Raw genomic sequence first — 26,731 nt, forward strand, 5'->3', positions numbered from 1 at the left:
TCGACCCTTGGTTGGGGAACATGCTGTGTGGTGAGGCCAAAAACAAAACAAAAAACTACTAGAACCAGTAAGATCACAAAATACAGGTTACTATAGAAAAGAATCAAACTTATATCAATGTTTTATACCTTATATCAATCTACTAATGGACAATTAGAAGTCTATTTTTTTAAGTACAGTTTACAACATCACAAAAAAACCAAAATAGGTAATAATCTAACAACATATGTATAGGATCTGTAAACAAAAACATACAAAACACTGATGGATGAAATCAAGAAGATCTAAATAAATAATGAGATATAGTCTGTTTATGAATTTGAAGACAGTGTTAAGATGCCCATTCTATCCAAATATACCTATACATTCAATACAATCTTAAACAGAATTCCAACAGGGCTACTGCAGAAATCAGCAAGATAATTCTGAAATCTATATGGAAATGCAAAGGAACTAGAATTGCCAAAATAATTTTGAAAAAGGATAAAACTGTAGGACTCACACTACCCAATTTTAAGACTCACTATTAAACAGTATTCCATACAGTTTTATAGCAAAAGGCAAAAGGATAAGTACATACTTCAGATGAAGAAAATAGTACTGAAATAGACCAACAGACACATGGTCAATTGTTTTTTTTTCTTTATTTTCAATTACACACTGCATGAATTCATTCTTGTTGTAAAAATTCAAATGTAGATAAATCAAAAGTCCTTCTCAAAATCTAGTCCCAATACCACTGACTTTAGAATGTACTCCATCTGTGGGTAAGCAGTATACCAGATAAAGCCAGGCTGTACTACTGATTCTGGCACAAACCTGATGTTTGATTTTGAGTCTTTTTGAGTTCAAAGAAAAGAGGCACATGCAGATGAGTATGATTCATACTAAGAATACTTAAAGGTATACAAAAGGACAGGAAAGAATCTGAATGTTAAAACCAGTCTCACAGAGAACTGTATATCATCTGCAACACAGGTCAACAGTACCAATTCAGTTCTTCTTTGGTGTCCTCAACAGTAGGGATCTGTTTCTCCCAACTCTAGTGCTCTCCACTATGATGAGCCAATGTTTTGCTCCTGCTTTCAATTCTCCAAACACTTTCTTAATTCTTGACTAATAATTTATTAATTCCTGATTCTCTGCTTATATATTCTGCCTCTGCCTTCTGTACCTTTTCACTCTACCCTTCCTAATTTCCTCCTAGTGCCTGTCCTTTCTGTTAGAACTTTCAGTTCATCTCCTTTAAAGAAAGTTTCTGATTAGCCATTATGTAGTATGAAGCCTTTTTTGCGGGGAGGGGGACAGTAAAGCCCTCATGCCAGATAATCTCAAATGCTGCTGGCCAGCCCACAGGTAGCTATTATGGTTAACTGATTTTTTTTTTTTTTTTTTTTTTTTGCGGTACGCGGGCCTCTCACTGTTGTGGCCTCTCCCGTTGCGGAGCACAGGCTCCGGACGCGCAGGCTCAGCAGCCATGGCTCACGGGCCCAGATGCTCCGCGGCATGTGGGATCTTCCCGGACCGGGGCACGAACCCGTGTCCCCTGCATCGGCAGGCGGACTCTCAACCACTACGCCACCAGGGAAGCCCGGTCAACTGATTTTTTGACCAAGATGTAAAAAATATTAAATAAATTTTCTTGGAACAATGTGATAAACAAACTCCCAAGACAAAAGCAAAACAAACAATAAAAAATGATCCAGCAATCCTACTTCTAGGTATATATATCCAAAGGTAATGAAATCACTATCTTAAAGAGGTATCTGCAACCTCCATATTTATTGCAGCATTATTCACAATAGTCAAGATATGGAAACAACCTAAGTGTCTGTCAATGGATGAATGAATAAAGAAAATGTAGTATATAAACAATGGAATATTATTCAGCTACAAAACAGAAGGAAATCCTAGCATTTCTGACAACATGGATGATCTTGGACAGCATTATGCTAAGTGAAATAAGCCAGACAGAGAAAGACAAATACTGCACGGTATAACTTAGAAGTGGGGAAAAAAGTCAAACTCATAGAAAAAAGCCTCAATCCATTCCTCATTCCATTACAAAAACAAACAAACAAAAAAACACAACTCAAAATTAGATCATGGGCTTAAATGGAAAACCTAAAACAATAGAACTTCTAGAAGAAAACATAGTATAACACTTTTGTGAACTTGGGTAGAGCAAAGATTTCTTAAGCATCGCCCAAAAGCACACACTAAATCCCTGTAAATTGAACTTCATCAAAATTAAGAACTTTTGCCTTTCAAAACACAGAGAATGAAAAGAAAAGCCACAGATTGGGAAAATATATTTGCAAATCACATATCAGACAAAGGACCTGTATCCAAAAAATGTATTTAAAAACTCCCAAAACTCAGTAATAATAAAACAAAAAGCAGTCCAATTTAAAAAATGGCCAAAATATTAGCACAGACATATCAGTAAAGAAAATGTACAAAATTTTAAATGATACATGAAACAATACTCAAAAGTACTAGTCATTAGAGAAAAGAAAATAAAACTGTGAGATAACTCTAAATCCTATTAAGTGGGTTAAAAAATGTCACTGGTAATACAAAGTGTTGGCAAGGCTGTGGAACAACTCTAAGTCTCCTACATTTCTGTTAGGAATGCATAATGCTGCAGTGCCTCTGAAAAATTGTTTCACCATTTTTATAAAGTTAAATATTCATTAACAATTTGACTCAGCAATCCCACTCCTAGGTATTTATGCAAGTGAAACAAAAACTTATATTCACACAAAACATGCATGTAAACGTTTATAGCAGCTTTATTCATAATTGCCCCAAAGTGGAAACAACCTAAACATCCTTCAGATGGGGAATATATATCCATATAATGGTGTTGTGTATGGGCTTGATGTGATTTCAAATTCACTAGCTTATCTTAAGTGAACTTATTTAATCCACTTGTTTATGACAAAGACAACAAAAACAAACAAAAAAGTTGTTTTTAGAAGTAAAGTTGTTTTTTTTTTTTTTTTTTAGTAAAGTTGTTTTGATATAAGAATGAAATAAGTTGTGTTGTCATTGATAAGCACTTATTATCTCAGTTGCTAAGAGGTCCTGCTGGGGGCTTATGGATAAGAACATGTGGAGAAGCAACTATGGCAAGGGAATATTTAGACAATAAATACCAGAGTTTGTAAGGAATAGTCAAGAGTTTTGTTCTGCGTTAAGCCTATCCTTTGCTGATCTAGCTCTCCAAAGATCTTGAGACACTTGCTCCTGCTGTGGCCAAGCTACTCTTGGTCAGCAGTGGTGTTAAACTGTGCAGCAGTCTCTGGAAGAGAAGAAACATCTGTTGCTGCTTCAGTGAGGCACTCATGTAGGCAATGGGGCAAGCCGTGCGATGGTCCCTGCAGTGGTAAACCTCAGAGCAGCCTATCCTGCCACCAACACACACTGGCACCTTCATAATCTAGCAACAGGGGACTTTCCTTTTGTGCTGGCAGCTAAAGTCACTCCTGGTTGGTTAAGCCAACCCTCCTGAGAAACCAAACTCATAGAAAAGGTACACCTCAACTTAATTTGGACTTTTCTGTCATCTTCCCTTGCCTGGAACAGTAGTGTAATTAATCTATCATTTCTTTGGGGTATACTTCTTTATGGGCTTATTAGGACACATTACCCTGTATGCTATTGGCTTGTGAAATTCCTGCAGTGAACCTGTGTTAAATACACTATCTCAGTCTGAGAGCATAATTTACACCGTGTCCCAAATAAAACAAATAGAATACTACTCAGCAACAAAAAAGTAGCAAAATACAAATGCATGAAACAATGTGGATAAATATCAAAAGCATTATGTTGAGTAAAAGAAGCCAGATTCAAAAGGACACATACTATTTGATTCCCTTCTTGTGATATTCTGGAAAAAGGAAAACCTATAGAGATCTCAAGCAGATCAGTAATTGCCAGGGCTGGGGTGGAGAACTGAGTAGAAAAGGACAGGGGGGGAATTTAAAGGGGTGACAGAATTGTTCTATGTATTGATTATATTGTTGGTTTGGTGACTACGTATTTGTCAAAATCTGAAGAACTGTATACTATAAAGTGTAAATTTTACTGTTTTAAAGAACATGTTAAATATTAAGGGCAGCAAGGGAAAAGAAAAAAATAACCTACAAGGGAAATCCCATAAGGTTATCAGCTGATTTTTCAGCAGAAAATCTGCAGGCTTGAGGGAGTGACAGAACATATTTAAAGTGGAGAAAGGGAAAAACCTAAAACCAAGACTACCATACCCAGTGAGGATCTCATTCTGATTCGACTGAGAAATCCAAAGCTTTATAGACAAGCAAACGCTAAGAGAATTCAGCACCACCAAACCAGCTTTACAACAAATGCTAAAGGAACTTCTCTAGGCAGAAAACACAAGAGAAGGAAAAGACCTACAATAACAAACCCAAAACAATTAAGACAATGGTAACAGGAACATACATATCAATAATTACCTTAAATGTAAATGGATTAAGTGCTACAACCAAAAGACACAGACTGCCTGAATGGATACAACAACAAGACCCATATATATGCTGTCTAAAAGAGACCCACTTCAGACCTAGGGACACATACAGACTGAAAGTGAAGGGATGGAAAAAGATACTACATGCAAATAGGAATCAAAGGGAAGCTGAAGTAGCAACACTCACATCAGACAAGACAGACTATAAAATAAAGACTATTATAAGAGACAAAGAAGGACACTACATAATGATCAAGGGATCAATCCAAGAAGAAGATATAACAATTGTAAATATTTATGCACCCAACATAGGAGCACATCAATATATAAGGCAAATGCTAACAACCATAAAAAGGGAAAACGACAGTAACATAATCATAGTAGGGGGCTTTAACACCAAACTTTCACCAATGGACAGATCATCCAAAATGAAAATAAATAAGGAAACACAGGCTTTAAATGATACATTAAACAAGATGGACTTAATTGATATTTATAGGACATTCCACCCAAACACAAGAGAATGCACTTTCTTCTCAAGTGCTCATGGAACATTCTCCAGGATAGATTATATCTTGGGTCACAAAACAACCCTTGGTAAATTTAAGAAATTTGAAATTGTATCCAGCATCTTTTCTGACCACAACGTTATGAGATTAGATATCAATTACAGGACAAAATCTGTAAAAAATACAAACACATGGAGGCTAAACAATACACTACTAAATAAGCAAGATATCACTGAAGAAATCAAAGAGGAAATAAAAAAATACCTAGAATCAAATGACAATGAACATACGATGAGCCAAAACCTATGAGATGTAGCAAAAGTAGTTCTAAGAGGGAAATTTATAACAATACAATCCTACCTCAAGAAACAAGAAAAATCTCAAATAAGCAACCTAACCTTATACCTAAAGCAATTAGAAAAAGAAGAACAAAAAACCCCAAAGTTAGCAGAAGGAAAGAAATCATAAAGATCAGATCAGAAATAAATGAAAAAGAAATGAAGGAAACAATAGCAAAGATCAATAAAACTAAAAGCTGGTTCTTTGAGAAGATAAACAAAATTGACAAACCATTAGCCAGACTCATCAAGAAAAAAAGGGAGAAGACTCAAATCAATAGAATTAGAAGTGGAAAAGGAGAAGTAACAACTGACACTGCAGAAATACAAAGGACCATGAGAGATTACTACAAGAAACTGTATGCCAATAAAATGGACAACCTGGAAGAAATGGACAAATTCTTAGAAAAGCACAACCCTCTGAGACTGAACTAGGAAGAAATAGAAAATATAAACAGACCAATCACAAGCACTGAAATTGATTAAAAATCTTCCAACAAACAAAAGCCCAGGACCAGATAGCTTCACAGGTGAATTCTATCAAACATTTAGAGAAGATACCTATTTCTCAAATTCTTCCAAAAAACTGCAGAGGAAGGAACACTCCCAAACTCATTCTATGAGGCCACCATTATCCTGATACCAAAACCAGATGAAGATACCACAAAAAAAGAAAACTACAGGCCAATATCACTGACGAACATTGATGCAAAAATCCTCAACAAAATACTAGCAAACAGAATCCAACAGCACATTAAAAGGATCATACTCCATGATCAAGTGGGATTTATCCTAGGGATGCAAGGACTCTTCAATATACGCAGTTCAATCAATGTGATACACCATATTAACAAACTGAAGGAGAAAAACCATACGATCATCTCAATACATGCAGAAAAACTTTCGACAAAATTCAACACCCATTTATGATAAAAATTCTCCAGAAAGTGGGCACAGAGGGAACCTACCTCAACATAATAAAGGCCATATATGACAAACCCACAGCAAACATTATTCTCAATGGCGAAAAACTGAAAGCATTTCCTCTAAGATCAAGAACAAGACAAGGGGTCCACTCTCACCACTATTATTCAACATAGTCTTGGAAGTCCTAGTCATGACAATCACAGAAGAAAACAAAATAAAAGGAATCCAAATCGGAAAAGAAGAAGTAAACCTCTCACTGTTTGCAGATGGCAGGATCCTATACATAGAAAATCCTAAAGATGCCACCAGAAAACTACTATAGCTAATCAATGACTTTAGTAAAGTTGCAGGATACAAAAATAACACACAAAAGTCTTTTGCATTCCTATCCACTAACAATGAAAGATCAGAGAGAAATTAAAGAAACAACCCCATTTACCACTGCAACAAAAAGAATAAAATACCTAGGAATAAACCTAACTAAGGAAACAAAAGACCTGTATGCAGAAAACTATAAGATACTGATGAAAGGAATCAAAGACAACACAAACAGAGGGAGAGATATACCATGTTCTTGGATTGGAAGAATCAATATTGTGAAAATGACTATACTATCCAAAGCAATCTACAGATTCAATGCAGTCCCTATCAAATTACCAATGGCGTTTTTCACAGAACGAGGACAAAAAATTTCACAATTTGTATGGAAACACAGAAGACCGTGAATAGCCAAAGCAATCTTGAGAAAGAAAAACGGAGCTGGAGGAATCAGGCTCCCTGACTTCAGACTATACTACAAAGCTATAGTAATCAAGACATGTGGTACTGGCACAAAAACAGAAATATATGTCAATGGAACAGGATAGAAAGCCCAGAGATAAATCCATGCACCTATGGTCACCTTATCTATGACAAAGGAGGCAAGGATATACAATGGATAAGAGACAGTCTCTTCAATAAGTGGTGCTGGCAAAACTGGATGGCTACATGCAGAAGAATGAAATTAGAGCACTCTCTAATACCATACACAAAAATAAACTCAAAATGGATTAAAGATGTAAATGTAAGGTCAGAAACTGTAAAACTCTTAGAGTAAATCATAGGAAGAACACTCTCTGAGACAAATTGCAGCAAGATCTTTTTTGTTCAACCTCCTAGTGTAATGGAAATAAAAACAAAAATAAACAAATGGGACCTAATGAAACTTAAAAGCTTTTGTACAGCAAAGGAAACCATAAACAAGATGAAAAAGACAACCCTCAGAATGGGAGAAAATATTTGCAAACCAAGCAACTGACAAAGGATTAATCTCCAAAATATACAAACAGCTCATGCAGGTCACTCAAAAAAACCAAACAACCCAATCAAAAAATGGGCGGAAGACCTAAATAGACATTTCTCCAAAGAAAACATAATGATGGCCAACAAACATATGAAAAGATGCTCAACATCACTTATTATTAGAGAACTAAAAATCAAAACGACAATGAGTTATCACCTCACACTGGTCAGATTGGTCATCATCAAAAAATCTACCAACAATAAATGCTGGAGAGGGTGTGGAGAAAAGGGAACCCTCTTGCACTGTTGATGGGAAAATAAATTGATACAGCCATTATGGAAAACGGTATGGAGGTTCCTCAAAAAACTAAAAATAGAACTGCCATATGACCCAGCAATCCCACTACTGGGCATATACCCTGAGAAAATCATAATTCAGAATGATACATGTACCCCAATGTCCATAGCAGCAGTATTTACGATAGCCAGGAGATGGAAGCAATCTAAATGTCCATCAACAGAGGAATGGATGAAGATGTGGTACATATATACAATGGAATACTACTCAGCCATAAAAAGGAACGAAATTGGGTCATTTGTAGAGATGTGGATGGACCTAGAGAGTGTCATACAGAGTGAAATAAGTCAAAAGAGAAAAACAAATAGTGTATATTAATGCATATATGTGGAATCTAGAAAAATGGTATAGATGATCTTATTTGCCAAGCAGAGATAGAGACACAGAGGTAGAGAACAAATGTATAGATACCACGGGGGAAAGGGGTGGGGTGGGAGGAATTGGGAGATAGGGATTGACACATATGCATTATTGATACTATGTATAAATTAGACAACTGATGAGAACATGCTGTATAGCAAGGGAACTCTACTTAATGTACTGTGGTGTCCTAAATGGGAGGGCAATCCAAAAGGGAGGGCATATATGTTTATATATGGCTGATTCATTCTGCTGTGCAGTAGAAGCTAACACAACATTGTAAAGCGACTATACTCCAATCAAAATTAATTTTAAAAGAAGTACATATTAATTAAAGATGGTAATGAATCTGTACTGCTCATTTTGGTGATGTGGAGAAAGTCAGTCTATAAGTAAAATTTTTATGAGGCTGAATATAAGCAAATTGAAATTATTTCCATAATCTTTCAAATGTGGAAAAAATTTAGTTTTACTTTTGGTAGTTTATAATCTGTGTTGTGACACTTTCTGTATTGTTACATACATCTTTTCCTTTAGGAGATAATAAGTCATTGACACCAAGTATTTAAAGTTTCATCATGGGCTTCCCTGGTGGCGCAGTGGTTGGGAATCTGCCTGCCAATGCAGGGCACACGGGTTCGAGCCCTGGTCTGGGAAGATCCCACATGCCGCGGAGCAACTAGCCCCATGAGCCACAATTACTGAGCCTGCGCGTCTGGAGCCTGTGCTCCTCAACAAGAGAGGCCGCAATAGTGAGAGGCCCGCGTACCATTATAAGGAGTGGCCCCCACTTGCCTCAACTAGAGAAAGCCCTCACACAGAAACAAAGACCCAACACAGCCATAAATAAATAAATAAAATTTAAAAAAATAAAAAGGCAAAATTCCTTAAAAAAAAAGTTTCATCATGTGCTTTTATAATGGTAGAAAGTGATAATTGTCATGGGCTCAGCATTTATTTAATTTTACATAATAATTTAACAATGAGCATTTTAATTTATGCACTGTGAGCTGCTCAATTATTCAAAATGTGATATCTCAGTTTTCATTCACTGGCATCCCACTCTCTTGTTCAGAAGTAGAATAAAGAGCTCTGAACTGTTATCAATTCATACCTGGGTCCCAGTGTCAAATGTGCTCTTAACCGCCTGGTAGGCCTTAGACCAGTTTGTTCCTTAGTACTCCAATCTATAAGACAAAGATTTGTAAAATCATTCTTCATAGAAATCTCAAAGCTCAGTAAAACTTACAAATTATGTTTACATTAGGAGAGCAAGTAGGCCGAAATCCAGATTCCCAACCCATGTTTCAAGTAATCTATATTGCACATTATCACTGTATGTAAGAAAAGGGCTACTGGTGAAATAAATGTCTTTGAAAACCAGCCATCTAAATGTTCCTTTCCACTTCTGTAATTCCTACTGCAAATATTTAATAAACAAATTAGTGTACAGCTCCATGCAGATACATATTTTAGACACAAAATAGAAAGAAAGCAAAATGTTCCTGGTGCCCTCTCTCCAAATATTGGGTTGGCCAAAAAGTTCATTCGGGCTTTTCCATAACATAGAAAACCCGAGCAAACTTTTTGGCCAACCCAATAAAACAGAAAAATGATTGTGCTTGAAATTCACAGACCATAATCTTGGACCTTCTCTTAGGTGATGTACTAAGTAAGACTGTTGATAGAGGGAGGCACGTATGCAATTACCAGTGGCCTCTTCAACACAAATAGAGACTACTCAGAATCTCAACCATCTCCTCACATAGTCTGGGCAGGTAATCAGGAGAAACACACTGTTGACAGAAACATAAATTAAGTGAGCCATTTTGTACTGATTTGCATTCTAGCAAAGGTGAACTTACAAAGTGCATCTTGGTTCAGAATACTTGTAAGAATTCCAGTGCTTAATACTTTCTGAACTAGATCAAAGAAGTTATTGGAAGGCCAGAATAGCCAGTCCATAGAAGGAGATCTGGCAAATATCTGTCTGTAAAATGAGGTAATTTCACCCACATCCTGTGGTAAATATTCAGATAGAGTATACAGTCTTCAGAGATTTCTTACTTGTCATATCACCTTATCAAAATAAAACCTAGTGGACAAAAAAGAAGGGAAGTAAAATGGTACAAATGAAAAACTACTAAATTGGGTTCAATTCTTGGCTGTCTACCAAATGACTGTCTTAGGCAAGTGATTTTCTGTCTCTGGGCCTCAGTTCTCTCATCTGCAAAATCTCCAAATCCCTTCTCATCTAATACATCTACAATCCAAGAAAGGAAAAGGACTTGAGTGTGTGCTACTAAGTCTCTCCATCTAGCTATCTCCAAACAAACACAATATTTATCAGAACTAAAAGCCTGATTGTAAAATAATCTTCTTCATATGTTAAATGGCCTGTAGGAAAACACCTCACTGTGGGCACAACCCCACAAATCAAATTCTATGTTTTCATTACAACTCAGAGACAGTTATATAGAAGTGTTTGATAAGTAGCCAACCTTGATCTTTGCTCAATATTCCCAAAATCTGCTATAGGAAGGAGAAATGTATGCCAAGTAGTTCAGAAAGATCTGTACCTAATACAAATATTCAGGGATTTTGTTTAAGATTTTACAAAGCCTTGGTCCACCTCAGTATGATTTCTAAGTTCAGAGAAACCTTCAGCAATCTTAAAGGTGCCAAACATTCTGGTTCACAAATGATGTTTTAGCCTACTTTTGATTTGCCTAAATTTTCCACAAAACTGGGAAATAGAAAAAATATATCATTCTTACTTAGATAACATATTATTCTGCTTTAAGGAGCTACAATTTTTTTTCTTACCAAACCAAACTAGAAAAGTTACATGTGGGGGAGAGGGTGTTTTTAAATTCTAAATGTGTTGAAAATAAAGGTGTTCAGAAATACTGTTAGATTGAGAAAACAGCCCAGTGATAAGAAGAACAAAGGCCAGTGATCTGAATCTCTTTACCAGGTCACCAAGTTATTAAATGCACAAAAGAGACAATGAAACTATGGTTACCTTAGTGAAACTTACTTTTCACACTGAGCAAACATGTCATCTATTCATGTGTGCAGCCAACAGGAGGGAAAATCAATACGGTGTCAGATTTGGGGAGATGGTGGTCACCTATATAGTCATCTTTAATGGGACGATGGGGCAAACACACTTGTTTTTAAATCAACTCCATTGATTTAAGGGCACCGAGAACATTATTTACTTCTGATGAATTCAAGATTGTCTACCATGGAAACTTTATACAATCAGCTCATTGTTAGAATTTCTACTAGGATACAAATGTGCTTCATCACACAATTACGAAGATGCGTGAGGTTGTAGAAAACTACTTGTAAAACTCAAATCATGCTTTGAATTATAAACTTATGTGCTTCTGTTTGTTTTCAGTGAGGAGCTTTGGTGATCCTGTGCAATAAGTATCAAGTTCCATTACCAGGAATAAGGACGGGGAGGATAGAGGGTGGAGAATAATACTCATCCATGAGAAAAGGCCAAAAGGAAATACATGTATGCCTAGCACCTATGATGGTCAGGTCCTTATGTTTTTAGATCTCAATTTAACTGGATTTTTTTAAGGCACATGTGATTCTACGTCTCCTATGGTCCCAAGAACCTGCCGTATTGGAGCTATATATATTGGAGATACTGGTGTACCGGCTCTAAGAGAAATTTGTCTAAACTAACTTCAATCTGTCCTGCTCTCTCCCAGAAATGAGTAGGAAGAGTGACCCAGAGAAATCTGAATATAGCTGACTTCATTTGGAATGAGCATACCAGAAGGAGACAGGACTTGGAAACCGATCTATCCATTGAGACTTGCAGGACACTGAATAGTAGGCTCTGAGAGGATAGAACAGACACAGATGTAGAGTAGGGGAGGAAGCCTAATTCCACAAGTAGAACTCGTTTAAATGGCAGTTAAAAATGTAAATGGTGTCCCAGGCAAGCAGTGAGCATGGGAAGAGGGAAACAAACATAAGGTGATGGGGTCCTGCCTAGAGCAGGGCCAAATACAGTTAGCGGGAATCCAGGGATAGATGGTATGTGTAGGCTAGAGCAGGCAAGCCAGCATACAAACAGACATAAGGGAAATCTCTTTTGGGCTTCAGCATCCCAGCCACTGTGCTAGGCTTAACATAAGACTCAAGTACCAGAGAATGTAAACTGCAAGAGCAAAGCATAGCACAGTCCTAGGGCAAAGGTCAGCAAACATTTTCTCTAATTGGCCAGACAGTAAATACTTTAGGCTTTCCAGGCCATATGGTTTCTGTTGAAACTACTCAATTGTGCTTTTTGTGGCATTAAAGCAGTCATAGACAAATACATAAATGAATGGGCAGAGTTGCATTCCCCAAAAGAACTTGATTCACAAAAGGAGTTGACCACTAGAGGTCTTGGAAGTGCTTGGCAGGTTATACAACAGGAACTTAAAAATAAGAAGATAAGGCTCTGAAACAAAACTGGAGAATGGTGGGAGTAGCTGTTTCAGAAACAAGGCCCAGTTATTGTAAGTGTGGCATGAGATCAAGGCTGGCACAGCAAGAAGGGCAATATGATTGTCCCAGAATGTTTGCCTGTAGCTATGGAAACTCCTCTGTCCTGTGGTCAGATGAGTTCCAGAGTTTGGGGCAATGCTGAGCCTGCAGTTCTGCAGAGCCATGAGTCACAGCAATTGACAAGGAAGAAGCAAACACTTTGAGCCAGACAAGGTCTGCTAGAAAGAGCCTGAGATAGCTCTCTGAATTCTTCAATTTGCTCTTTGTCCAGATTTTGCCTAGTGCCAATATAGCCTCATTTATAAGTTTGTCCCTTAGGAAAGCACAGTGTAACTGCTGGAAATGCTAAAAGGACTAAAATTGTAGAAACACTGATTCCAAATCCTGGGATCTACTTTTTTAATCACAAGTCTTACACTGTAAAATGAGAATAATATTAATCCTGAGACCAATCTTTCCCATAGTGCTCTCATGAGGAATCAATGAAAATCAGAGATGAGAACATTCTTTGTAAACTATGAAGTGCTCTCCATAGCCTGGTTATGATGATCCAATTTATGATAAACACTACTCTGGTTTAGTCATGAATTGCTCTCATCTCCACATTCTTCTTAAATAACAAATGTCACTAAGCTAAACTGTAATATGCAATTAGACAACAAGGAGGTAGTTTGATAAACTCATCCTAAAGAGTAAGTTGTCACTCTTACTAATTCAGTCACTTCAAACACAAGCTAAGTGAGTAGAAGGGTCCTGCCCAGTATTATACAGTTGGCCCAGTTACAGCCAGTTGGTCATTTTCCTGGCATATTTGTGAGTAGCAATAAGGGTGTGTATAGCAGTAAATAATGTAACACAAGTAAGTAAAATTAATTAATAAAAGGAAATAAAAATGAGGAGAATTTAACCTAGACTCAGGATAGTAAAGAAATTATAACTGACAGAGACCTTTCTTTCAAGGAGATATCCCACTCTATATATCCAAATTAAACATTCTCCTAAACTTAAATTTGGAGAAGAGTTGTCTGTGTTTTCTGTCTGATGTCACTTCATGACAAGGGGACCACCCCTGTTTCATCCTGATCTTGAAATGATGTCAAATGGGAGATTGTGGTCAGTTACGATATAACGCTAAGACCTTCTCTCCCACTCTGCCATCCGCCAGCGCTGCAGAAATCACGAGAAATATCTGTTTCTATTCCTCCTCCATGGCTCCAATCTCCATGCCCTCTGGCTGTTGAGGCAGATGTTGAAACACAGAGGCAGTGATTGCTGCCTTGAGTGGCCAGCTCTCTCCAGGACCTGAGCAATCATAAAGGCAGTCTGGGACCAGTGAATTAAAGCCATCCATCAGGCTCGCTGCACCACACTGAGCAACTGCTTCTGCTGACAACAGTGAGAATAGAGCTCTCACAGGGGGTACAGAAATGTAAGAATTGGAGACTTAAAATGAGGAAGCATTTCAGGAAACAGACCAGCAAAGAGGAGAACCATTATTCTATCAGATTCTGAAGCCACACTCAGGCTTACCTAGAGACACAGCCTCATTTGTCAGGGAAAGCATTGCTAGCCTACCAGATTACAGGGAGAAAAAAAGTTGAGAGCTTTTTATGTTTCAGGCAAACATGAAAGAACTAAGCAGGGCATCTTTGTTCCGCCCAGTACTAACCAGGCCCGCTTTAATTACCAAAAACAGCGATCTTGTCCACATACTTGCTCTGCTGTTTAACCTGTAATCCCAGGTGCCCAAGCCTCTCCATTTGTCAGCCAGTTCCACTTTTATGGAACCAAGCTTGTGATCTCTTTATTTGCCAACTCAGTTGATCTCTATACATTTGTTATTTCATTATAAGGAGAATCAAAATGATCATCCTAGGAAATTAATTAATACAAAGCCATATGGATGCTTAGCTACAATGCATTGCTTTGCAAGCCCTGCTTCTGTCCCATCTAGTAAATTGAATCTGATACATCTTCATAGCCTGTAGGAAAAGAATGGATCATGCCTTTCCAGATGCTAAATCAGTTGTACTTTCCTGCTTCCGTACGTGTTTGTCAGACTTCCAGGAAAGCTTCATCTCTAAATGGTTATGACTGTAAACTCCTTCCTATGGAGGGACACTATACCTACTCCACACTGCCGCTCCACTCAAACCCAATTCTTTTTTTAAAAAATTTATTTATTTTTGGCTGCGTTGGGTCTTCATTGCTGTGCGCGGGCTTTCTCTAGTTGCGGCGAGCGGGGGCTACTCTTCCTTGCAGTACGTGGGCTTCTCATTGCAGTGGCTTCCCTTGTTGCAGAGCATGGGCTCTAGGCACACAGGCTTCAGTAGTTGTGGCATGCAGGCTCAGCAGTTGTGGTGCATGGGCTTCGTTGCTCCTTGGCATGTGGGATCTTCCCAGACCAGGGCTCGAACCCATGTCTCCTGCATTGGCAGGCGGATTCTTAACCACTGAGCCATCAGGGAAGCCCTCAAACCCAATTCTGAAGGTACTTATAGCAAACAAAACTTAGGTATAAGAAGTTGTTCATGAAATATGTTAAGAAGCAGAATTAACAGACCACCCTAATTAAAAATATCTTATGCCATGCCCCTGTTAATGATGTATTATGATGCTGCTTTGAGATCTCATTCATTCATCCACAGAAATTCATGGAGCAACTCCTCTGTAAGTTTTGCGTCACCCACTGTGCTAGATGCTGGGGATAAAATACCATGGAGGAGAAGGACAAGTAAATCAATGTTTCAGCTGTGTCATAAGTGCTCCAAGAGATGAGCACAGAGTGCTGTGGGAACACAGAGGAAAGGGACATGTAGCATGAGAGCAGGAGTGAGAAAGCAAGCACTGACTTGGCAGAAAGCGTGGCTGGAGATACTAAATACCAGGTTTTCCTGCTTCAGAATTCAATGAGGGCCAATATTGGCAGAAATTATGCTATCCAAAAATCACCCATTTCAGGCTGCTACATTTCTGCATAGGTTTTATAGACTAGATTGGAGTTTTCTGATAGAACAGTCTCCAGATATAGAAATGGTTTCTATCTGTACTGTCCAATATGGTAACATGAAGATATTTGAGCACCTGAAATATGACTAGTTCTGAGGAACTGAATTTCTAATTTTTCTTAATTGTAATTAAATTTAAATATACATTGTCACATATTACACAGCACAAGTCTAGATAGTGTGTGTTAAGATAGGGAAAGTTAATGGTACTGGATCCTCAATAGTCAATTATACTTGCCATTAAAAAAGCTAAAGCCATTCTTTTCTGGTTTTACTGCCACTACCAAATTTAGGGCCCTCAACACGTTACACCTAAACTTCTGGGTTCATTGAATTTATACTTCTGTCATCATTTTCTTCTTCCCCTAATCTATCATATCACTAACAGATTACTTTCTAAAATGGGAAATTATATAGAAAATGGGAGACCACTGAAGGTTATAGATGAGTAAATGGAAATATCAAAATCCAAAATCTTGGTTATAGGATTCAAAGACTTCTTAATCTGATCCAATGTGGTTTTTCAACATTATTTCCCATTATACCACTCATGCATCCTAAGCGCCAACGTGCAACCTAACCTCAAACTTAATGGGATCTCTCACTATATTCCAAATATACCCAGCATTTTACTGTTCTGATATACTTAAGTTGTCTACCTTTACTGTAATGTTCTTTCCTTATCATCTCTGACTTCTGAAATCCTCAAAGCCAAACATAAATGACACCTTCTCCAATTAGGCCTTCCCAGATGTCCCTCATCCAGCTGAAGTTAATTTCTTACTAATCTGTGTTATATATCCTATAGGAGTACAAACGCAAAAAAACAATAGTTTAAGTTTCAGCCCAGAAAAATACAGATACTAACATTGATCCCCTGAAGCCAATGTATGGACCTCAGGCTATAAATCTCTAAACTAAGCAATTTTATTTCAGCTATTAAATTTCATTGGGTTTTACAATAATTTAGGCCTATTCCTATAATGCACATGTAAATTAAAAAGGATTCTGTAGCTAAATACATTTTAGAAACCCTTCATAGAAAAAAAAAATCACTCTTGGAAGTCCCAAATGCAGGACTGTAGAATGTCTCAGAACCTTTAACAGAATGGAATTCATTTAATCCAGAGATTTTAAAACTTGAGTAACCATGGAGCTTTATTTTGTACAGTCTATCTATTAACATTTTATGGCACATTATGGTATAATGGAATATAGTTTAGGAAACACAGTTATAAAATGGAGACTCATTTGAAAATATTTCTGAACATAATTGACATTTAGGCTTAGAGTTACTATTTTAAGCATTGCTGTATTACATTAAGTGACTGGAAACACTTGCAAGACAAAGCAATTAATGTGTACCTACTCTAGCCCATGCTCTGTGCTAAATGTTAGGGGAAGTATGGAATAGGGTGAGTTGTGAGTATGGAGAAAAAATGAGATATGGCTAAAGCTGGATGTCAAAATCTGATCCCTCTAGATTCTGGATGTCTACAAATTTCACTGTTTTCCAAAAACAATGAATTACTGGAAAAATATGACACATACTGCAATTAAATGTTGAAAAAAACCCAAGAATGTTGGCTTAGTACAGTGTTGTGTTGGTTTTTGTGATGGTTGTTTTTTTCTGACACTGTTCTTATTATGATTATATGGTTGTAAGGACATAATTGGGAGGAAGGGATTGAAGAATCTGTAAGTTAGTGTTGTGAAAACAGAAGGGGATACTGACATGGCATGAAGGAGAGCAGGGATGAGATAATCATACCCCTGAGAGTTACGAAGTCTCAGTGTGTGTGAAGCATCTGATGGTTCTAAAATGTGATTATCTTCTGGTAACCACACCACCTGGAATTGCCTAATTGCTATTCTCCAAGTCTCAAAGAAAAAAAATTTGTATGCAAAGACAAGTTGGCAGGGCAGTTTGGAAAGCATGATAGCTCTACTTGAATAGTAGTCAGAGCTGAGCCATGCAATTTGGAAAGGAAGCCTCAGTGTTTAATAAACACAATAAACTCACAGGTTATTTATTGTTCCAATGTTTCATAAATATTATTTATTTTGGAAGGGGAGCATAATGGCAGAGTAATAGGGAGCAATTAGCACTGCTAGCAAAATAAAATGGAGCCTTCCTGAGAAGGGCTGGTAAGAAAGGGTGCGGCTACACTGTAGCATTTAAGCTTAAATTTCAATCAAAGGGAATAAGAAATCAGTCATGTGAGATCAATTCATCACTAATGCCCAGCCACCTCTTGAACATTGTCCATTTTAAAAGATATGTCAGGACTTCCCTGGTGGTGCAGTGGTTAAGAATCTGCCTGCCAATGCAGGGGACACAGGTTTGATCCCTGGTCTAGGAAGATCCCACATGCTGTGGAGCAACTAGGTCTGTGTGCCACAACTAATGAGTCTGCGCTCTAGAGCCTGCAAGCCGCAACTACTGAGCCCATGTGCCATAACTACTTAAGCCCGTGTGCCTAGAACCCATGCTCCACAACAAGAGAAGCCACCACAATGAGAAACACATGCACCGCTACAAAGAGTAGCCCCCACTCGCAACTAGAGAAAGCCCGCGGGCAGCAATGAAGACCCAATGTAGGAAAAAATAAAATAAATAAAATAAAATAAAAACATTAAAAAATAAAAGATACGTCAATCCCTTGTCAGTTGCTTCGTTTGCAAGTATCTTCTCCCATTCTGAGGGTTGTACATAGATGGACCTAGAGACTGTCATACTGAGGGAAGTAAGTGAGACAGAGAAAGACAAATATCATAGGATATTGCTTATACGTGAAATCTAAAAGGACAGCACAAATGCACTTATTTACGAAACAGAAATAGAGTCACAGATGTAGAAAACAAGCCTATGGTTACCAGTGGGGAAAGGGGCGGGGAGAGATAAACTGGGAGATTGGGATGAACATATACACACTACTATATATAAAATAGATAACTAACAAGGACCTACTGTACAGAACAGGGACCTCTACTCAATTCTCTGTAATGACCTATATGGGAATAGAATCTAAAAAAGAGTGGATATATGTATATGTATAACTGATTCACTTTGCTGTACACCTGAAGCTAACACAACATTGTAAATCAACTACACTCCAATAAAAATTAAAAAAAAAAACAGAGAGAGGAACCAAGATGGCAGAGTAGAAGGACGTGCTTTCATTCCCTCTTGTGACAACAGCAGAATCACAACTAGCTGCTCTACAATCATCGACAGGAACACACTGGAACTCACCAAAAAAGATACCCCATATCCAAAGACAAAGGAGAAGCCACAATGAGATGGTAGGAGGGGTGCAATCACAGTAAAATCAAATCCCATAACTAGTGGGTGGGTGACTCACAGACTGGAGAACACTTATACCACAGAAGTCCATGCACTGGAGTGAAGGTTCTGAGCCCCACGTCAGGCTTCCCAACTTGGGGGTCTGGCTAGGGGAGGAGGAATTCCTAGAGAATCAGACTTTGAAGCCTAGTGGGAACTGATTGCAGGACTCTGACAGGACTGGGGGAAATAGACTCCACTCTTGGAGGGCACACACAAAGTAGTGTGCGCATCGGGACACAGGAGCAGTGACTTCAGGGGAGACTGAAACAGACCTACCTGCTAGTGTTGGAGGGTCTCCTGCAGAGGCGGGTGGCGGGGGGCTGTGGCTCACCCTGGGGACAAGGACACTGGCAGCAGAATTTCTGGGAAGTACTCCTTGGCATGAGCCCTTCCAGTGTCTGTCATTAGCCCCAACAAAGAGGCCAGGTAGGCTCCAGTGTTGGGTTGCCTCAGGCCAAACAACCAACAGGGAGGGAGCCCAGCCCCACCCATCAACAGTCAAGTGGATTAAAGTTTTACTGAGCTCTGCCCCCCAGAGAAACACACAGCTCTAGCCACCACCAGTCCCTCCCATTAAGCCTCTTAGACAGCAAGCAAGAAGAACTACAAATCTGCAGCCTATGGAACAAAAACCACATTCACAGAAAGACAGACAAGATGAAAAGGCAGAGGGCTATGTACCAGACAAAGGAACAAGATAAAACCCCAGAAAAACAACTAAATGAAGTGGAGATAGGCAACCTTCCAGAAAAAGAATTCAGAATAATAATAGTGAAGATGATCCAGGACCTCGGAAAAAGAATGGAGGCAAAGATCTAGAAGATGCAAGAAATGTTTAACGAAGACCTAGAAGAGTTAAAGAACAAACAAACAGAGATGAACAATACAATAACTGAAATGAAAACTACACTAGAAGGAATCAATAGCAGAATAACTTAGGCAGAAGAACGGATAAGTGACCTGGAAGACAGAATGGTGGAATTCACTGCTGTGGAAGAGAATAAAGAAATAATAATGAAAAGAAATAAAGACAGCCTAAGAGACCTCTGGGACAACATTAAACACAACAACATTCACATTATAGAGGTCCCAGAAGGAGAAGAGAGAGAGAAAGGAGCAGAGAAAATATTTGAAGAGATTATAGTCGAAAACTTCCCTATCATGGGAAAGGAAATAGCCATCCAAGTCCAGGAAGCACAGCGAGTCCCATACAGGATAAACCCAAGGAGAAACACGCTGAGACACATAGTAATCAAACTGACAAAAATTAAAGACAAAGAAAAGTTATTGAAAGCAGCAAGGGAAAAACGAAAAATAACATACAAGGGAACTCCCATAACGTTAACAGCTGATTTCTCAGCTGATACTCGACAAGCCAGAAGCAGGTGGCATGATATACTTAAAGTGATGAAAGGGAAAAATCTACAACTAAGATTACTCTACCCAGCAAGGATCGCATTCAAATTCGATGGAGAAATCAAAAGCTTTACAGACAAGCAAAAGCTAAGAGAAGTCAGCACCACCAAACCAGCTTTACAACAAATGCTAAAGGAACTTCTCTAAGTGGGAAACACAAGAGGAGAAAATGACCTACAAAAACAAACACAAAACAATTAAGAAAATGATAATAGGAACATACATATTGATAATTACCTTAAACATGAATGGATTAAATGCTCCAACCAAAACACACAGGCTTGCTGAATGGATACAAAAACAAGACCCATATGTATGCTGTCTACAAGAGACCCACTTCAGACCTAGGGACACATACAGACTGAAAGTGAGGGGATGGAAAAAGATATTCCATGTAAATGGAAATCAAAAGAAAGCTGGAGTAGCTATACTTGTATCACATAAAATAGACTTTAAAATAAATAATGTTACAAGAGACAAGGAAGGAAACTAACACACCATTGTAAAGCAATTATACCCCAATAAAGATGTTAAAAAAAAAAAGAAAGCTCAAAAAAAAAAAAAAAAAGAGACAAGGAAGGACACAACATAATGATCAAGGGATCAATCCAAGAAGAAGATATAACAATTGTAAATATATATGCACCCAACATAGGAGCACCTCAATACATAAGGCAACTGCTAACAGCTATAAAAGGAACTCGACAGTAACACAATAATAGTGGGAGACTTTTAACACCTCACTTACACCAATGGACAGATCATCCAAAATGAAAATAAACAAGTAAACAGAAGCCAGATAGATTTAATTGATATTTATAGGACATTCCACCCAAAAAGAGCAGATTAAACATTTTTCTCAAGTGCGCACGGAACATTCTCCAGGATAGATCACATCTTGGGTCACAAATCAAGCCTCAGTAAATTTAAGAAAATTGAAATCATATCAAGCATCTTTTCTGACCAAAATGCTATGAGATTAGAAATGAATTACAGCGAAAAAACCATAAAAACACAAACACATGGAGGCTAAACAATATGTTTCTAAATAACCAAGAGATCACTGAAGAAATCAAAGAGAAAATCAAAAAATACCTAGAGACAAATGACAATGAACACACGACAATCCAAAACCTATAGGATGCAGCAAAAGCAGTTCTAAGAGGGAAGTTTATAGCTATACAAGCCTACCACAAGAAACATGAAAAATCTGAAGTAAACAATCTAACCTTACACCTAAAGGAAATAGAGAAAGAAGAACAAACAAAACCCAAAGTTAGCAGAAGGAAAGAAATCATAAAGATCAGAGAAGAAATAAATGAAATAGAAACAAAGAAAACAATAGCAAAGATCAATAAAACTAAAAGCTGGTTCTTGGAGAAGATAAACAAAATTGAGAAACCATTAGCCAGACTCATCAAGAAAAAGAGGACTCAAATCAATAAAATTAGAAATGAAAAAGGAGAAGTTACAACAGACACTGAAGAAATACAGAGCATCCTAAGAGACTACTACAAGCAACTCTATGCCAATAAAATGGACAACCTGGAAGAAATGGACAAATTCTTAGAAAGGTATAACCTTCCAAGACTGAACCAGGAAGAAATAGAAAATATGAACAGACCAATCACAAGTAATGAAATTGAAACTGTGATTAAAAATCTTCCAACAAACAAAAGGCCAGGACCAGATGGCTTCACAGGTGAATTCTATCAAACGTTTAGAGAAGAGCAAACACCCATCCTTCTCAGACTCTTCCAAAAAATTGCAAAGAAAGGAACACTCCCAAACTCATTCTATGAGGCCACCATCACCCTGATACCAAAACCAGACAAACATACTGCAAAAGAAGAAAATTACAGACCAATATCACTGATGAACACAGATGCAAAAATCCACAACAAAATACTAGTAAACAGAATCCAGCAACACATTAAAAGGATCATACACCATGATCAAGTGGGATTTATCCCAGGGATGCAAGGATTCTTCAATATACACAAATCAATCAATGTGATACATCATATTAACAAATTGAATTATAAAAACCATATGATCATCTCAATAGATGCAGAAAAAACTTTTCACAAAATTCAACACCCATTTATGATAAAAACTCTCCAGAAAGTGGGCAAAGAGGGAACTTACCTCAACATAATAATGGCCATATACGACAAACCCACAGTAAACATCATTCTCAATGGTGAAAAACTAAAACCATTTCCTCTAAGATCAGGAACAAGACAAGGTTGTCCAGTCTTACCACTATTATTCAACATATATTTGGAAGTCCTAGCCATGGCAATCAGAGAAGAAAAAGAAATAAAAGGAATACAAGTTGGAAAAGAAGAAGTAAAACTGTCACTGTTTGCTGATGACATGATACTATACATAGAGAATTCTAAATATGCCACCAGAAAACTACTAGAGCTAATCAATGAATTTGGTAAAGTTGCATGATACAAAATTAATGCACAGAAATCTCTTGCATTCCTATACACTAATGATGAAAAATCTGAAAGAGAAATTAAGGAAACACTCCCATTTACCACTGCAACAAAAAGAATAAAATACCTAGGAGTAAACCTACCTAGGGAGACAAAAGACCTGTATGCAGAAAACTATAAGATACTGATGAAAGAAATTAAAGATGATACCAACAGATGGAGAGATATACCATGTTCTTGGACTGGAAGAATCAATATTGTGAAAATGACTCTACTACCCAAAGCAAGCTACAGATTCAACACAATCCCTATCAAATCACCAATGGCATTTTTTACGGAACTAGAACAAATCATCTTAAAATTTGTATGGAGACACAAAAGACCCCAAATAGCCAAAGCAGACTTGAGGGAAAAAAAACGGAGCTAGAGGAATCACACTCCCTGTCTACAGATTATACTACAAAGCTACAGTAATCAAGACAATATGGTACTGGCACAAAAACAAAAATATAGATCAATGGAACAAGATAGAAAGCCCAGAGATAAACCCATGCACCTATGGTCAACTAATCTATGACAAAGGAGGCAAACATATACAATGGAGAAAAGACAGCTCTTCAATAAGTGGTGCTGGGAAAACTGGACAGGTACATGTAAAAGAATGAAATTAGAACACTCCCTAACACCATACACAAAAATAAACTCAAAATGGATTCAAGACCTAAGTGTAAGACCGGACACTATAAAACTCTGAGGCAAACATAGGAAGTACACTCTTTGACATAAATCACAGCAAGATCTTTTTTGATCCACCTCCTAGAGTAATGGAAATAAAAACAAAAATAAACAGATGGGACCTAATGAAACTTCAAAGCTTTTGCACAGCAGAAGAAACTATAAACAAGATGAAAAAGACAACCCTCAGAATGGGAGAAAATATTTGCAAACGAATCAACAGACAAAGGATTAATCTCCAAAATATACAAACAGCTCATGCAGCTCAATATTAAAGAAACAAATAACCCAATCCAAAAATGGGCAGAAGACCTAAATAGACATTTCTCTTTAGAAGACATACAGACGGCCAAGAAGCACATGACAAGCTGCTCAACATCACTAATTATTAGAGAAATGCAAATCAAAACTACAATGAGGTATCACCGCACAATAGTTAGAATGGGCATCATCAGAAAATCTACAAAGAACAAATGCTGGAGAGGGTGTGGAGAAAAGGGAACCCTCTTGCACTGTTGGTGGGAATGTAAATGGATACAGCCAGTATGGAGAACAGTATGGAGGTTCCTTAGAAACTAAAAATAGAATTACCATACGATCCAGCAATCCCATTACTGGGCATATACCCAGAGAAAACCATAATTCAAAAAGAGACATGCACCCCAATGTTCACTGCAGCACTATTTACAATAGCCAGGTCATGGAAGCAACCTAAATGCCCATCGACAGATGAATGGATAAAGAGGTTGTGGTACATATATACAATGGAATTATTACTCAGCCATAAAAAGGAATGAAATTGAGTCATTTGTAGAGACGTGGATGGATCTAGAGACTGTCATACAGAGTGAAGTAAGTCAGAAAGAGAAAAACAAATATTGTGTATTAACGCATGTATGTGGAACCTATACAAATGGTACGATGAATCGGTTTGTAGGGCAAAACTTGAGACACAGATGTAGAGAACAAACGTATGTACACTAAGGAGGGAAAATCGCGGTGGGGTGGGGATGTTGGTGTGGTGAATTGGGCGATTGGGATTAACATGTATACACTAATGTGTATAAAATTGATGACTAATAAGAGCCTGCAGTATTAAAAAACTAATAGAAAACAACTAATACTAAACTTTCTTTGGGTTATTTGTATGGAAATATGTTAATATAAATGTTTCAGACACTACATGAAATTTCTAAAAATCTTCTATGTTATAAGTCATAGTTCTAGTTATTACTTTAAAATATGTATCTCAGAAATAACTAAAAAAAGTAAATAAAAATAAAACATAGGTCAAGTTTATATTTCCAGAAAGTTTCCTTGGTTTACATTTCTCTTACTGTAAAATATGAACAAGTCTTCTTCCATGTAGAAGTAGTTAACAGAGGTAGATTTGGATTGAGTAGAGATTAAAATTTTTTATACAAGACTAATGGCTCAAAAATATGTTTTACTGATGGCATCTTAGTTTAGAAACACAATCTTTGTATTTTTTTTTTCTTTTTTTTTTTTTTTGCGGTACGCGGGCCTATCACTGTTGTGGCCTCTCCCGTTGCGGAGCACAGGCTCCGGACGCCCAGGCTCAGCAGCCATGGCTCACGGGCTCAGCCGCTCTGCGGCATGTGGGATCTTCCCGGACCGGGGCACAAACCCGTGTCCCCTGCATCGGCAGGTGGACTCTCAACCACTGCGCCACCAGGGAAGCCCTATACCTTTTTTTATTCTGAATGTATAAGTTAGCCAAGCAATGAAGCAGCCTTGGGTACCATAAAACTAGGACTGTGCTTATGTCACTAAAAATGGAGGAAGTGGTCATTGAATAAATACCAAATATTATAGTTTACCAGAGACGGTCACTTAGTTATTTGTCCAGAAATTTGTTTCATTTCAAAACATTTTGGGGCTTTCATAAAGGCATTTGGGAGACTCATGAGCAGACTGACCTCCTTGGGGCAGAGGGATATCTGACGAGTGTTGAGACTAAGGAATAACTTTCAAAGTGAAGATAGAATGGATAGTGCATAATCAAAATAGCTAAACTATGCTATGGATTTGGCATAAGGTTATCAGTTGATGACGCCTAAAGGAAATATGCACATTTTGAGGGAGAAGGAACTATTCTAATTATAATGCCCAGGTAGCTTTTTATATACACATTCACTTATATCTCTATGTGTATGAATTGTTACCTCATGGAACTCCATACTGTTATAAGTTATAGATAAATATTTGAGATCTTTTAAGGTTAAATCAAGACTATGATGCTTGTAGAATAAAAAATTAAATGTAGTAGAGTTTTAATATTACCTTTTAGATTATATCATGAACTTCAAGAATGCTCTAAAGCCTGAGATTTCTACAGACTTGCTTTCAGATCCCACCTTTGAAGAAAACTTCAGCAGTGTGATAACTGTTGCCCAGGATCACTCTTGAAAACCTACAAGAACATGGCAGTATTTACTTTTTTCAAAAGGAGCTTAGAGTTTGTCACAATAACAAGTTATTAAATTTATCTTGTTCAAAAAAATCTTATAATTGCACAGGACTAAGCTTAAAACTTCAGCCAAGAGACTACAGTAACAGAAGTCGACCTTCTCCTAGTTTCCATGGAAATAACATTAAAGAAAATAAGTGTATTTATTTTTTAATGGACTTCTGATTCTACAAGGCTATTGAAAACTATAAAACTAGATAATAAACTTAATGACTGAAAGAGGAAACATGACATTGATTTCTCTAGGGCAGCAGTTCACAGAAGGAGGGGTTATTTTCCCTCCTTCCCCCAGGACATTTAACACTGTCTGGAGACACTTTTGGTTGTCACAAGTAGGAGTACGTAGTGTTTGCCACCGGTATCTAAATGGTTAGAACCAGGGACATTGCTGGTGTCAATGTACAATGCACAGTACAGTCCTCCCCTGATGATGCTCCCTTGACAAAAAAGTATCTAGTACAAAATGTTGAGAGTGACCATGTTGAGAGACCCTGGTTTAGAA

At 37.6% G+C, this 26,731-nt stretch overlaps 1 long non-coding RNA gene across 1 annotated transcript in view; it reads right to left on the minus strand.

Annotated features, from left to right (window-relative positions):
* Positions 1 to 26,154, minus strand: part of LOC113612440 (uncharacterized) — an 87,329-nt gene extending 61,175 nt beyond the window's left edge. Inside the window, exons 1-2 of the long non-coding RNA XR_003429853.1 lie at positions 26,043 to 26,154; positions 9,380 to 9,452 (exon numbers count right to left, since the gene is read on the minus strand). This is a non-coding gene — a long non-coding RNA (uncharacterized LOC113612440). The remainder of the gene's footprint in view (positions 1 to 9,379; positions 9,453 to 26,042) is intronic.
* Between the last annotated feature and the right edge of the window lie 577 nt (positions 26,155 to 26,731).

The sequence above is a fragment of the Aethalodelphis obliquidens genome, unplaced genomic scaffold (assembly GCF_003676395.1).
Source record: "Aethalodelphis obliquidens isolate GAN/ISIS:26980383/991018 unplaced genomic scaffold, ASM367639v1 scaffold77, whole genome shotgun sequence".
NCBI lineage: Eukaryota > Metazoa > Chordata > Mammalia > Artiodactyla > Delphinidae > Aethalodelphis > Aethalodelphis obliquidens.